The sequence below is a fragment of the Uranotaenia lowii genome, chromosome 1 (assembly GCF_029784155.1).
Source record: "Uranotaenia lowii strain MFRU-FL chromosome 1, ASM2978415v1, whole genome shotgun sequence".
Lineage (NCBI taxonomy): Eukaryota > Metazoa > Arthropoda > Insecta > Diptera > Culicidae > Uranotaenia > Uranotaenia lowii.
In genome coordinates this window covers 106,932,762-106,948,224 of record NC_073691.1, presented here as the reverse complement: position 1 = coordinate 106,948,224, position 15,463 = coordinate 106,932,762, and the positions used below count along the sequence as shown (strand labels likewise).

At 37.5% G+C, this 15,463-nt stretch overlaps 1 long non-coding RNA gene across 1 annotated transcript; it reads right to left on the bottom strand.

Moving 5' to 3' along the window:
* Positions 1 to 612: 612 nt before the first annotated feature.
* LOC129739007 (uncharacterized) lies at positions 613 to 2,494 on the bottom strand. The gene is made up of 3 exons (XR_008735715.1): positions 1,910 to 2,494; positions 1,029 to 1,850; positions 613 to 969 (listed from the first exon to the last, which is right to left on the bottom strand). It is a non-coding gene; the product is annotated as an uncharacterized LOC129739007 (long non-coding RNA).
* Between the last annotated feature and the right edge of the window lie 12,969 nt (positions 2,495 to 15,463).

The following is a 15,463-nucleotide window of genomic DNA, read 5'->3' as shown; positions in this document are numbered from 1 at the left end:
TCTGCGCCGCGAGTGACGTGAAGATAGTCGAGTCACCCAAGTCACTTTATTCCAGAAGTCGGTTTGGGTGAGGAACGTCACTTCGAATGAACTATGTGAGTTCTTACCCTATTCCCGTAGTCACCGTGGGTGAGAATCGTCGCATTCGGGTGACGATTTTAGGTGACAATTGTCGGTACCTTTCCAGGTGGTGACGAGATAGAAATAAAATGGGAAATTACAAAAATTACTGTAAAGCGGAGTTGTTTGTTGTTGAACTCCAATCAATTTTTTTTCCCAGCATTTTGCATGAAAATTTTCTGCTCCTTTTCAGTTAGTGACGAAGTGATAAATTCACCAAAAATTGGATCCAAATGTTAATAACATGCGATTAACCTGAATTTATTTTGTTTAAATTGATACTTCAATGTGAACTTTTCATCGTGGTGATCGAATAGAAATTTGTAAGCTAATTTTCAGTTAGCGACGAAGCAAAAATGTTGACAGAAATGCCTAAATAAAACAGTGAATCGAAAAAAATGAAGAAATGTTTTCGAATAATAATTGAATTTAAAATTTTAGTTTAGTTTAGTTTAGAAATTTAGGAATACTTATTCTTCACAACTGCTCTATTTTATTTTTTACTTTTTATTCTATATTTTGGATTTCAAATCCTGATTCTGCAATCAGTTAGCCAGTTTTTTTTTATTCTTATTTTAATGCCATTTTTTAAGTAAAAAGAATTAATTATCATCTCTGAAGGTATGCTTTTATACGAGAGCAATTTTGTTGCCTTTTTTTCTACAGACTTCGGCGAATGGATTCCAATGTATTGGCGCAAACGATGAGGGAAGCAATCATCAACTTGGGCATTATTTTCATCCGGTATTGAAGATGGAACTGTGGAAGAAAAGTTGGCCAATTTACCGCGCTGTAAACTCATAATCAGGTGTTCAGGTGGCCTACTTCCGATAGTATTATTATTGGAGTCTAAAATAAAATTCGGAAACTGTAGAAATTTTTTAAAGTTTTGCACTGCATGTACTTACGTTTGTTCTGTAACTTTTTCCATTGTCGTTGATAGTCAGTTTTTTGAAGAAACGAGGATGGTTGTTACCGGAACTGAAGGTGTTGTTTTCAGGAAGATTCGAATGAAGACTCGATTCGGTTAAAAGTCATTTGTGCTTCCAGCAGAAAAAGCTCTTACTCTTCCGGAGCAAATCCGACCCAAACGAAGATGCCTGTTTGTGATCCGGAATCAACTGGCCAACGCACTCTTGAAATTTTTATCCATCAGAGCCTAGCCATACCAGCTGTATTTCCTCCACCGTCTTTTTCCGCACCAAGGGTGACTTAATTTTCGACCGGCCACTCTCGTCAACTTTTTTGTTATTGGGGAACGCTTCTTTTTACACATATTTGTCCATGGAATTAACAAATTCCGTTTTCTACAAACTGAATATTTCTTCGTAGAGAAAATTAAACCCAACTAATTCGCGTTTGACAGTTCGGCCATTTTGGGTTTCACTCAAGTCACTCACTGGAAATGAACCATGCTCTCACGACTGTCACTTGCTGTCACCTCACCTATATCGACTCCGGGAATAAGGTGACGGGACTCACGTGACTCTGAAGTGACTCGCCAATCCTCACGTCACGCGCGGCGCAGAATAAGGGCCAAGGTGTCTGCATCCAGGGTTTCCCGTCGGCCTGAACCGGCAGGGTGGGGAAAATCTTGAAGCGAACGTTACGTGCTTGACCCAGGCGAATTGGTTTGAACAAAACGACACCAAACACCTCCAGGACCCCATCTGGTATGCTGTGTATCTCACGCATCACGCTTCCATGGCTGGGGGAGTCTTTGTTCATTTCTGCGGGAAATTTGGAAATAGATTTTTTTTTTATTTCAATTTAGAAATGCTAAACTTACCTCACAGCTTTACGCCAGCGCCCCAGGAATCGATATTGAGTACACAATGGATTGCAGTTCTGGCAAGTTTATTTTGACATCATCCATGTATAGTTCAACCTTCTTTTTTATGTGTACAAACAGCACCAGGAAGTCGAGTTAACTATCAGTACCATCCTATTCAAACTAATATTTTGGGAATCTTTCCCGCATACTAAAAAACTATATCTCAAACAGTTTATACGATTCATCTACAGCTTCAGAAAAAGTGATTTTCAGTGTAAACGTAGCTGTTTTATTAAACTTTACTTCGACGAAAAATTTGAACGATAAAAATGAAACATGAACCTTTCTGTGAAAAAGTGATGGTATCTGTAAAGGTGATAGAATGGTATGAACGATTTTCATCAATTTTTCTGTAATCGTAAAATTGAACTCGAACCGTTACCCAGAGCGTTCATGTCTTATGTCAAATTCACGTCAAAAATTATCGAAACGTGGATCAGAGATGCCAGACGATTTCGAAAATTAAAATTGTACATATTCATGCATCTTTCAATTTTTTTTCATATGCCAGATATTTTATTAAAGTTTGTAGAAGTGAACAATAATGCTTTCACAAATCATTTGGATAGGAATCAGCATTTACGTAAGAATCAAAGGCGAATGAAATAAGAACAGGCAGAAAACTCAAGCATTTGTATAATTGTAAACATGAAGTTTCGTTTAATTTGCTAAGACATATTTATTGTGTTACAGATTTTTTTCCTTTTTAGTCACCATACAGAGTTTAAACGGAAAGGGCGATCACAAATTAGACATTTTAGCAGTAGAATTGTATCAAACAGCTTACTTTTTCTGGAAGAGATATTCTTAATTCGGTTTGGATCCGAAGTTGAATTCGGATTATTGATGATTTTTGTTGTTTATGTTGCTGTTCCCGCCAGTAATCTTTTTTTAAAGAGATGTTGCGATAATCGATACAAAGTGTGAATCAGCAAAGAGCAAACAGGTGGCATACCGCATAACACCATCGATTTGTGTTAGCGTTTGCATGGAGTATGGAGCCCTTAAGGTTTTTCTCGATTCTATATAGCTGCTATAACTTTGATTTCTATTGCACGAAATTGCAAGATTAAATTAATGGCAAATGAAAGTTTTAATAATATTTTTAAATAACAACATAATCACCTAAAATATTGAAAAAGAACTTTTGCATTTCAATATCTTCACAAATATTGATAAAACATTGAATCTGGCACCACTGACGCTCACGGTCCTCGTTTGTTTTGGTGCGCCGAACGGATTTTTTTTTGCAGCCGAAAATTATTTCTATTTTCGGCTGGAGCAGGTGCAACCGGCAAAGCCAGGGCATTCTAATTCTAGAGAATGCATAAACCCGGTAGTAACAGGTATGTACAAATAGAAATCTTAAAAAAAAAACCAAACCTAATGACCCCGTTTCTCATATTTTAGGTTGTGCACCCGGGACCTCAACCTTTTTGGTTCACACAATGGAAGCGTTTCAGCTACATATGATCGGCTTTTCGGTCTTGGTAGAATTAGTTGGCCCATCATTATAGCGAATTCGTCGAAGCAGACGAAAATCCTTACGGACCACACAGGGACATAGTTGGTGCTGGCTCCGGAACCATGTACAGGACGTGCTGATCAAAATGTTCGACAGGAGGAAGCAGAATAAAAATGACCCATTGGGATAAAATTTAGGGTAATATTCGTTATATTAATTAATTTAATAAAAATAGTGAAAATGAACGCATTTCTTATTCTTATCCGAATTATTTCCAATAAACATGACGAACATTTTGCGTTTGTGTGCGTGCTCTTTTCACGAATGGTTTCTCAAACAGTCAGCATAAAGTTGGAAAACGTAAAGTAAAATTGTTACTGGACGTATCTGCGTAAAGGTTTAGATATGAGAGCTCTTCAAATAACTATAATTACTACCCGCATAAATGAGAATTGTAACCAAACGATTTCTATAAAAGTCAAACGACGATTTGATAAAGCGTAAAAAAACGTTTAGTAAACGATTATTTAAACCGTGAGATTAATTGGCTGAACCGTTAAATCCAAATTCACAGCATTTTTAATATGTCGTTAGGTTATGTAATTGTTAAAAACGGTTAAAACATTTGTATGGGAGAACCGTTCAATAAGCAGTTCGTTTAAGGTTGAAGAACCAATTGTGTAAAACGTATTCAGATTAACGAACTGTAGTAATTATAGTTATTTGAAGAGCTCTCATATCTAAACCTTTACGCAGATACGTCCAGTAACAATTTTACTTTACGTTTTCCAACTTTATGCTGACTGTTTGAGAAACCATTCGTGAAAAGAGCACGCACACAAACGCAAAATGTTCGTCATGTTTATTGGAAATAATTCGGATAAGAATAAGAAATGCGTTCATTTTCACTATTTTTATTAAATTACTTAATTAATATAACGAATATTACCCTAAATTTTATCCCAATGGGTCATTTTTATTCTGCTTCCTCCTGTCGAACATTTTGATCAGCACGTCCTGTACATGGTTCCGGAGCCAGCACCAACTATGTCCCTGTGTGGTCCGTAAGGATTTTCGTCTGCTTCGACGAATTCGCTATAATGATGGGCCAACTAATTCTACCAAGACCGAAAAGCCGATCATATGTAGCTGAAACGCTTCCATTGTGTGAACCAAAAAGGTTGAGGTCCCGGGTGCACAACCTAAAATATGAGAAACGGGGTCATTAGGTTTGGTTTTTTTTTTAAGATTTCTATTTGTACATACCTGTTACTACCGGGTTTATGCATTCTCTAGAATTAGAATGCCCTGGCTTTGCCGGTTGCACCTGCTCCAGCCGAAAATAGAAATAATTTTCGGCTGCAAAAAAAAATCCGTTCGGCGCACCAAAACAAACGAGGACCGTGAGCGTCAGTGGTGCCAGATTCAATGTTTTATCAATATTTGTGAAGATATTGAAATGCAAAAGTTCTTTTTCAATATTTTAGGTGATTATGTTGTTATTTAAAAATATTATTAAAACTTTCATTTGCCATTAATTTAATCTTGCAATTTCGTGCAATAGAAATCAAAGTTATAGCAGCTATATAGAATCGAGAAAAACCTTAAGGGCTCCATACTCCATGCAAACGCTAACACAAATCGATGGTGTTATGCGGTATGCCACCTGTTTGCTCTTTGCTGATTCACACTTTGTATCGATTATCGCAACATCTCTTTAAAAAAAGATTACTGGCGGGAACAGCAACATAAACAACAAAAATCATCAATAATCCGAATTCAACTTCGGATCCAAACCGAATTAAGAATATCTCTTCCAGAAAAAGTAAGCTGTTTGATACAATTCTACTGCTAAAATGTCTAATTTGTGATCGCCCTTTCCGTTTAAACTCTGTATGGTGACTAAAAAGGAAAAAAATCTGTAACACAATAAATATGTCTTAGCAAATTAAACGAAACTTCATGTTTACAATAATACAAATGCTTGAGTTTTCTGCCTGTTCTTATTTCATTCGCCTTTGATTCTTACGTAAATGCTGATTCCTATCCAAATGATTTGTGAAAGCATTATTGTTCACTTCTACAAACTTTAATAAAATATCTGGAATATGAAAAAAAATTGAAAGATGCATGAATATGTACAATTTTAATTTTCGAAATCGTCTGGCATCTCTGATCCACGTTTCGATAATTTTTGACGTGAATTTGACATAAGACATGAACGCTCTGGGTAACGGTTCGAGTTCAATTTTACGATTACAGAAAAATTGATGAAAATCGTTCATACCATTCTATCACCTTTACAGATACCATCACTTTTTCACAGAAAGGTTCATGTTTCATTTTTATCGTTCAAATTTTTCGTCGAAGTAAAGTTTAATAAAACAGCTACGTTTACACTGAAAATCACTTTTTCTGAAGCTGTAGATGAATCGTATAAACTGTTTGAGATATAGTTTTTTAGTATGCGGGTACAGTTCGTTAATCTGAATACGTTTTACACAATTGGTTCTTCAACCTTAAACGAACTGCTTATTGAACGGTTCTCCCATACAAATGTTTTAACCGTTTTTAACAATTACATAACCTAACGACATATTAAAAATGCTGTGAATTTGGATTTAACGGTTCAGCCAATTAATCTCACGGTTTAAATAATCGTTTACTAAACGTTTTTTTACGCTTTATCAAATCGTCGTTTGACTTTTATAGAAATCGTTTGGTTACAATTCTCATTTATGCGGGTTGTCCAAATAATGCACATCATCCACACGTCGATCGACATCATATTGGAATAGATCCTCTAAATTATTGGTATCACTTTTGTTGTACATGTTGTACCCTCATCCGGACTGAATTTGCCTTACCCAAGTAACAATTTTAGTTTTATAATAAACTGAAAGTGTGCTTCAAAACTTTGCTATAAAACAACGTTTGATTATATAAACCCCATTAAAACATCTTTAAAACACCTATAAGTGTAAAAAGGCCCACCTACAGGAGGTTCTGAAGAGAACATTATAAGTGCACTATACAACAATATGGACTTGAAAGGGTTTTGGCGAGAGCTGTTTTAAGGTAAAAAATTCCCGTTGCAGAAAACAATTTATTTTGTGAACTAATTGTTCCGAAAAGGGTTTTGAAATTGAATTTATAAAAATTGAATGATCTGACTCAATACCAAAAAAAAATATGGGCAGAATTAAATAATGAGATTATCATTATGTATAAATAATTATTATGATGTTAATCGATTTTTTCATCATGATTATGGGTAAAGTTGTTGCGCATTTGAATTTATCGAGCAGTTTTTCGAAAAACTTGCAAATAAATCGCGCCCTCCTGAAATTTTATGAAATGAAAGAGCTAAATAGACATTTTCGTTAATATTTAGTTGACTTCGATTCACTTCAATATCATTATTTGTTTTGGTCTATGCCGTATTTAGTAGAATATTCAATTAGAACAAACATTATTTCAAGCATTTTTTGGTAATTTACGCATATACACCAATATTGAATGAGAAAATATTCTTAAATTTTCATGATTTCCTCCAAAAATGGCGGTTCAATCAAAATACCAACTGAGCTTGAAGAAATCATTAATAGACCCAACTATTCTTGAGAAAAGTCATCTGAGGAGCAAACATTCTTTTGCAAAACAATTTTACCCCTTATAAAACCAAATGATCTATTCGCGGATCTCACCAAGAGTATTTATTTCAGTGCAACTGACAGTTCTCGAAAGAGCACAAAAACAAAACAAAAAAGAACAATAAGCAACCCAAAACAAAACTTTCTGAAGAATTTCTCCAGTTCCTACAGAAAATTTGATTGAAAAGATCCAAATTCTCTATTTCTGTGCTTGACTCGAGGATTCAACGTTCTAATAATCCTACGAAAATGTTCAGCAAATTGCGGATGGCTGTTGCCTACTGGAACCACTTTCGTCTTAAACGCGGAGTCTCGACGTTTTTTATTTCCCAGGTAATGTTTAAATGCTTTTTCATATTAAGTATACAGTTTCATAAATTGTGCAAATTACAGGTTCGACTAAAATATGACTCCTGGGGTAGAACTGAGAATCGTATTTTGACAAAAGCGACCACCAAAACCGGTTAAGAGCCCGCTAAATAAACCGGAAGCTGATGGTATTCAATTTTAGGACCCGAGGACACAATTAGGAGATTCTAATCGTTCGCTAAAAGTTAATAAGCGCGATAGGGGTTCCGAAGAAACTCAACAGAGAAAGAAAATGAGATTATCATATCATTATATTTTGTGAAATGTATAGGTAGTGTATAGTGTAATGAACAGGTATTTCTTATTACCTTATTAAGTTTATTTCACCTCGTAACTCTATTGAATATAGAAAACATTAATTTGAGCTTTTCTAGTTTTGTTTTATTCAGAACACATAAAACTTTCTCAATAAACTAATTTAACTAATGAGATTCACGACTGCATTTATATATTTTTTACTTTAAAAGCAACTGCAACCAATCCGGTTTCCAGAGGATTAATCTGGTTTCCAGTGGATCAATCCGGTTTCCTTGTTTTCCTTGTTCGTGCTTGGTGACAAAACTCGAGACAACTGAGTCTCCCGAAACAGCTTCTTCCTTCATCGGGGGGAACATAATTAGTCAAATACTCCATTTGGTGGTAAACATTTGAGACGATGCCACACATACACATTTTGACATTTCGATCGAATTTGGACTTACATTCTTTGTTGGTTTTCTAGAGAGGTTTTATAATTGCTTTGTAGTGCTCTACTAAACCAAAAAAATTAAAGGTTATAAAACATTCTTTGTTGTTGTTTTCTTCAAGGTTGGTTTTCTAGAGTGGTTTAATAATTGCTTTTTAGCGCTCTTCTAAACCAAAAAAATTTATGGTTATAAAACCAACACAAAATTTGACAGGAGTTCTATAAAAAGATTCTATAGTGGTTTTTAAGCTATCTTAAAGGGCAATCATATAGAGTTCCTTGTAAATTACGTTATAAAGCAAACAATACTTTATAAATCCCTTATACAACAACTATTTTTTTTTTATAAAACCATTCAGAGTTTAAAATGTTGCTTGGGTTAATCTGTTCGATAACCACATCGAAGCGTTCGGGTAGCTCGAGCTGCTCACTTCGTCTAAGATCGTTTGACGTCTGTGTGCTGAAAATAAAAATTAATTTAAGGTAAACAATATGGAAGAAAATAAAGAAAAACTCACTGATCCGTAAAAATATATGGTGGTTGCGCACAGGTTCAAAGACTGACTTGTTTGAGCGATTACGGTTTTTGTTTGCAAACTTCGACAAGTAATCGTTTCATTTTTTCCTGGACCAAGTATTCATTCTCATCGAACATATATGATGCCGTTCCCGTTGTTGTGGCACTATCCTTGAAATCTCCGAAGGTAGAATCTATTGAGGTTCGCTGCAATTTGTGTATCGGTATGCGAAGGATCTTTTTCAGCAGTGTGGGATTGTTGGAGTTTTGTTGACGTTGTTGTTGTTGTTGATTCGTTTAGGTTTTTGACCATCCCTTCTTCACCATCATCGAAAACAATCGTATTTCATTTCCCGGTCATATTTAGGGTTAGTGCAGCTTTGTCAACAGGTTGTCAACTTCTGCTGTTCGTAAGAATCCGTTTTCTTGCTCAAACTTTGCTTCCGCTGACTGCCCTTCGGAGCTCGGATGACGGCTGGTAGGAACCTTTCGGCGGATTTTACTCTGATCGTTGATCACTGCCACCTGATAGTAACGATTCTAAGTTTCCCATGATCGATGTAGGTTTCCTGGTTCAATTCGCGTACCAACTGTTGACGTCTGTTCGGATCTATCGACGGTTTCCTCACCGGGGCAGAAGCTTCATCTTCATTCTCCGAACTGGATTCGGAGCTCGATGATGCCTCTTCTTTTGGAATCGCTGAAGTTTCTAAGGAGCCTCTTTCTTTTCGGGTACGAATTTTCTAAAATTTGAAAAGATTTTTTTGTACTGAATCTAAACAACACCAACAATCAATAATCAGTCACCTATGGGGGTCCAACGCAACGGCATTCTTTTAGGTCTGTTAGGTTTCCCGTTCCCGCTTCGAATAATGCAGCAGGGATTCCCCGGCTTTGCTAACATTGAGATAGACGCCCAGGTACTGTTGTTGTCGGAACTTCGTCAAACGGTAGCAATTAGATTTGATTAGAATTCTAATGTAACAAATGTTGCAGGAATGGTGCTTGGCGGGCCTTGGTGATCAAACCACCGGATTATTACCATCGTCACTGACAATACTAATCTTACGAAGCGTTCCAGGGTTAAGTCCCTGGAACCGCTGGTATCTGTTGAACACATCCGGTCTGCTGTTCCCGACTGGATTTACCGGGCTGCCCTTTGCGTTCGTTGTTTCGCGGTAGAATCTTTCTATATGGCGTAGGTACTCGCAATCGAACCGACGACAGAAAAAATATTGCGAAAACCGTTGCTGCGATGCAAAAACAAAATCGATCGTTTTCGAATGACAGGCCCTTCAAGCAAAACTGACAGAACTCGACGCAAATCCGAACCGAATCAAACTGATCGATTTCGATATCTGTCATTGTATGGCAGCGGAGAAATTGTCAGGAAAATCCAACAGATTTCGAAGGGAAACCGGATAGATTCAAACTGACAACTAATGGTTTGACAGTAATCGGTCCGGTTGCGATATTCCTTCCGATCCGGGACGCAGAGCGTGCATCAAAAAGCTTGTATACACTCAGCCGAAATAAAAACGTTAAATTCACCTAGATTTTCACGTAGGCGCTCTCTACGTGAATTTTTGCTCGACTTACGTGAATCACGTAGAAGCTTATACAAATTAACTTGATCCGTACGTGAAATTCATATGGCTGATCGCTGTCAAAACAAAGTCACATTCGATTTACGTGAAAATCGAGTGATCTGCCTAGTACGAAGGGATTTGGTGCATTCTATGTGACGTTCACGTAGCTCTGGATAACTTATTCACATAAAATCTATGTGACAGAATACCCCAAGCAACCAAAAGTTCGAATATCACTTAAGGAACGAACTAATAAGTTCATATATAGCTGTACAAAAGTTCTGTGGAACTTTTTTGCTGTTCAAAATGCTTTTTCGAGGTCCATGGAACTTCATTCTTTATCAAGTTCAGCCGATACTCAAAAAAAGCTTTAAAGTACTGTTTTGGTTTCTGTTTCTACTTTTTGGGAACTTTAAAGTTTGTTTGAAGAAGAACAATCTACTTGTTACGTACTTCCCATTTTTTTCAAAATCAAGTATCTATCAACATTCGTTTCGCATCACTCACTGGAGACGGTCGAGTTTGTTTTCTCTCGCGTGTGTGGCAAAAGTTTACATTATTTGCCCCTTATACCTACCGTGTAGTGCCGCTATCCGAATTATCCGGACTTATGTACCGTTACACCGGATAGCTAAGTTCAGAACGGCAGTGAAATTCTAACGCTCGTGTAGCTGGTTCGTCAAATCACCCAGCAAATCATCATCCCGGCTGAATACAATAGCCTTGGTTCAGCAAGGGGCTGAAAGAGAAGAAAATTTCCGAACTGACATTTCAGTACCGCACTGACGTTTTGGTTCCAAAATTCCATTGAAATCATAGGGGAACTGACGTACTGGTTCCAAAAAATCTGTACGGTCAGTTTGTATGTGATTTGACAGTTGCTTCAGTCCTTTGGCTTGGGCATCCATTCGCCATCAAACAAAGGACCACGTTGTTGGCATCAGGTTTGATAGAGTGGTCCACATTAATAGAGTGGTTCATTTTTTTTCCCAAAAAGTTTTTGGGTTTTTATTTTATTTTTTTTATTTGGTTTTCTTCTTTAGCTTTCCTCTTTCGTTATTATTACTATATAAATTATAAGATTTTTTTTTTTTGAAATTTATATTATATATAAATTTTCTTTTTTCTTTTTTTAATTTAATTTCAAATTGCGGTTGCATCTCCTCCAGAGCCCATTAGTTCGGAAAGTCACCGGCTGATGGATGACGACGGCGAGACGGGCAAAGATCCCCCTTTACGGGAGGATATTTCCGAGGAAATTCTTTCCGAAGAAATTGTTTCCAAAGAAACATTACAAGACCACCCGATGTACCTCACGGACACGGAAGATGACCCTTCTCCTCTCCCAAAGACCCTTTTCCCACAAATGCCTTTTGTGTTTGGAAACTCCACGCCAGCATCAACCCCTCAAGCAAACTCCCCCGTTGAAAAAGATAATGAGTTGCCTCAAACTGCCCCTCGCCGTCGGGTTTACCAACCTGAATCGACGGGACCTTGGGTAGTTTACATCCGGTCCAAAACTAATGGGAAATCACCCAATGTGATTTCAATCGCCCGGGACCTTGATCGTTCTTACCCTTCCGTAATCAGCTACCAGCCGATGAGACCGCACAAGATGCGCATTGTTGTTGGTAGCCTGAAGGAAGCAAATGCCATTGCTTGTGACCCGAAATTTACGATCGAATACCGCGTATACGTTCCCGCTCGTGACGTGGAAATCGACGGAGTGGTAACCGAAGAGGGTTTGACCGTCGATGACCTAATGGAATCCGGGGTTGGCCGATTCAAAGATCCTGCTCTTCCTACGGTCAAGGTGCTGGACGCGCGTCAGTTGAAATCAGCATCAGGCGAGGGGGAAGAACGAACATTTTCCCTGTCGAATTCCTATCGTGTTACCTTTTCCGGCACTGCACTTCCTGATTACGTTGCGATCGGGAAGGTTCGTCTACCTGTGAGACTTTATGTGCCTTCGGTCATGTTCTGCCAGAATTGCAAGCAGTTGGATCATACGGCCGCCTACTGTTGCAATCAGGCACGCTGCTCTAAGTGCGGGGAGAAGCATGCGGAAGCTTCGTGTGAAATACAAGCATTAAGCAAGTGTTTGTATTGCACAGGCGAGGAATCTCATGCTCTCTCGGCGTGTCCGAAGTACATATCGCGCCGGGAAAAAATCAAGACTTCTTTAAAAACCCGCTCTAAGAAATCATATAGAGACATGCTGATGAAGTCTTTGCCAATCGTCTCAGAGAACCAGTTTGGCCTTCTAAGTGAGTATGAATCCGAAGGGGAGGATCCATGTGAAGGAACATCAGCTGGGCCATTTGTTAAAAAAAATGTTTCACAGGCTCCAAAAAGGAAACGCACAACTAACACACAACCCCGATCAGCTGCCAGCAAAGTTAATAAAACAAAAAATCCTCAAAGTGGAAATAGTTATTCTACCCCTCCTATTCAGAGACCTGCGGGTTTTAATCCGTCCCCGAAGGACTTCCCTCCACTTTCTGGTAAGTCAAAACCCCAGACTTCCCTTCAGAATTCAGGACCATCAGTAGCTAACAGGAATGCAACAATTCCCAGAGAAACTGCATCTGATCCATCGTCGAACAGTTTGCCCAGCTTTTCATCTGATGGTAAGATGAAATTTTCGGAAATTGTTACGTTCATCTTGGACTTTTTCAGTGTACCAGCAGGTTGGAGGACTATGATTAATATGTTTGTACCTCTTCTGAGAGAAGTCTTGAAAAAGAAAGCTTGTACTATGACCCTCATCGCAGAAGCAATTTCTTTTGATGAATAACTCGTCCACTGAGGTAAGAGAAATTGTTTCGGTATTGCAATGGAACTGCAGAAGTATTTTACCAAAATTAGACTCCTTTAAAGTATTGGTACACAATTTGAATTGTGATGCGTTCGCTTTATGCGAAACTTGGCTCTCTCCAAACATTGATTTCAACTTCCATAGCCACAATATTATTCGCCTGGATCGCGATGGTCAAAGAGGGGGTGGCGTCCTTTTGGGGATCAAGAAATGCCATTCTTTCTATCGTATTTCACATCAACCATCACCGGGTATTGAAGTCGTTTCTTGCCAAGCTAGAATTAAAGACCAAGACCTTTGCCTAGCCTCGCATCGGTATATATTCCGCCAAATTCAAGCGTGAGCGGGAACCAATTGGCGAATATTATTTCACTTCTTCCAGAACCCCGACTAGTTCTGGGAGACTTCAACTCCCATGGCGTGGGCTGGGGTAGCTCACGTGATGATGATCGTGCTAACATGATATATGAGCTGTGCGACGACTTCAACATGACTGTCTTAAACAATGGGGAAGTGACTCGAATTAATGGATCCCAATCACAGCATAGTATTTTAGACCTTTCATTAGCTTCTTCCTCTCTGAGTTTGGATTGTACGTGGAAGGTAATCCAAGACCCTCAGGGAAGCGATCATCTGCCTATCAATATTTCTATCACCAGTGGTCGTAGTCCACCCGAAGAGATCAATATTCCTTATGACCTCACTAAGAATATAGCTTAGCTTGTTTGACTACTCATATCCACCTTAAATCATTAAACCCGAAATGCTTCATTGAAAGTTTTGAGAATACAAGAATTTTTAATTTTTTTTTATAAAAATACAACAATAATATATCCAATTTATTCAATGCATTTCGAATTCCATGATCGCTGACGTGGCTAAGCAGAACAAGTTCCACATCGCCAATGGTTGCTACTCCGTGATTGATCGAGGCCATCAATTTTGTACAAAGTCCAAAAGAATGGTGTTTGGGATTAACAGTACATTCTCAGTGCACAAAACTGATGCTCTCCCTTTAAAAAAGATCAATAACGGCGCCGGCCACGTCCTAGTAGTCAATGAGGAAGAAGGGAAGGAATATTAGTAAGATACTCTATAGGTTCATCTTGCAACCTCATATTTCTGTTTATTCCAAAAGTTTCTTTTAAAAGATTCAGAAACAAAGGTAGGCTAGAATCACCAACTATGGAAACCGTCTGTACGTCTGCGAATCTATATTCAAGTATCATAGGAAGGAGATTTGTTAGTAAGAGAAAGGTATAGACCAGGATCCATTTTGGTAAATGGTGCAGTCTTTGGTTTTCCCTACACCTGCTATGCTCCTAATCGTTTCCTATTGAAACTCCTGTTTCTATCTATGAGGCCGGTTTTAAAAAGAATACATGATGAATTGCATTCAATATACAATTAAAGTGGTCTTACAGTTCAAAAGTACAACAAAAATCTGATCAAAGATAATTAAACCTCACTAAAACTAGACTATTTTCCTCAAACTGGATCCTATAACATAAACGAATCTGCAAAACGACTGAATCAATCTTATTTAAAAATATTTTATTTTTAATAATTGGTTGAGTTGGTGTTATTTAATCAAATACAATGCTTGTGAACAGCACCTTATAAAATTATTTTCATTATATCATCTTGCGCTTGATAATTCAAAACAGCAGTTGTGCAGATTCCCTCATGCTTTTCTAATCTCGGGCCTCATTATTTGATTATACTTCCTGTAGAGAATATTGTAAATAGATAGGTGAATATAAGTTTGATTGAAATCAGTTTATTTAGACTCATGTTAGCAGTATTCCAAATTCGTATGAACAACCCTGTATGTTTGGCTTGATCGATTTTGTGAACATCGATTCTGTTGTCAAGAATGACGGCTAAAATAGACGGAAGAATGTCAATAAAAAAAATGCTCAGAGTTAAAACATGTATGAGAGAGTGAGAGAAAGCAAGAATGTTGAACAGAATAGGAAATGAGGATTCAGTTAATAGAGCGAGCTTTAAAGGTACGGATCATGTGAGTGAAAATTTAATGAAAAATGGTAGAAATCAAAGTTAAGGTTAACATGTCCGAATAAAGCGACGACCACCGATAAATAGTAGAGGGTGAAAAGTAGGGACTGAAGAGTAAAGAGTTGAAAATAAAAATATAATCATTAAAGTATTGTGAGTGAAGATGTGTTATATAATAAAATTAAACGATAGATCCTTTCAAGTCGATCAAGATAATAAATTATAAAACAAAATAAATAAAAAAAGGAATGATATGAGGAAATTATAGAGCAAGATAAAAAAAAAATATGAAGAATTACGTGAAGATCAAAGATTAAAGAGTAAAGCGTGGAGAGTAGGTGAAGTATGAAGAGTAAAAGAACAGAATGAAGAGTGAAGAGAAATGAGTAAAGAA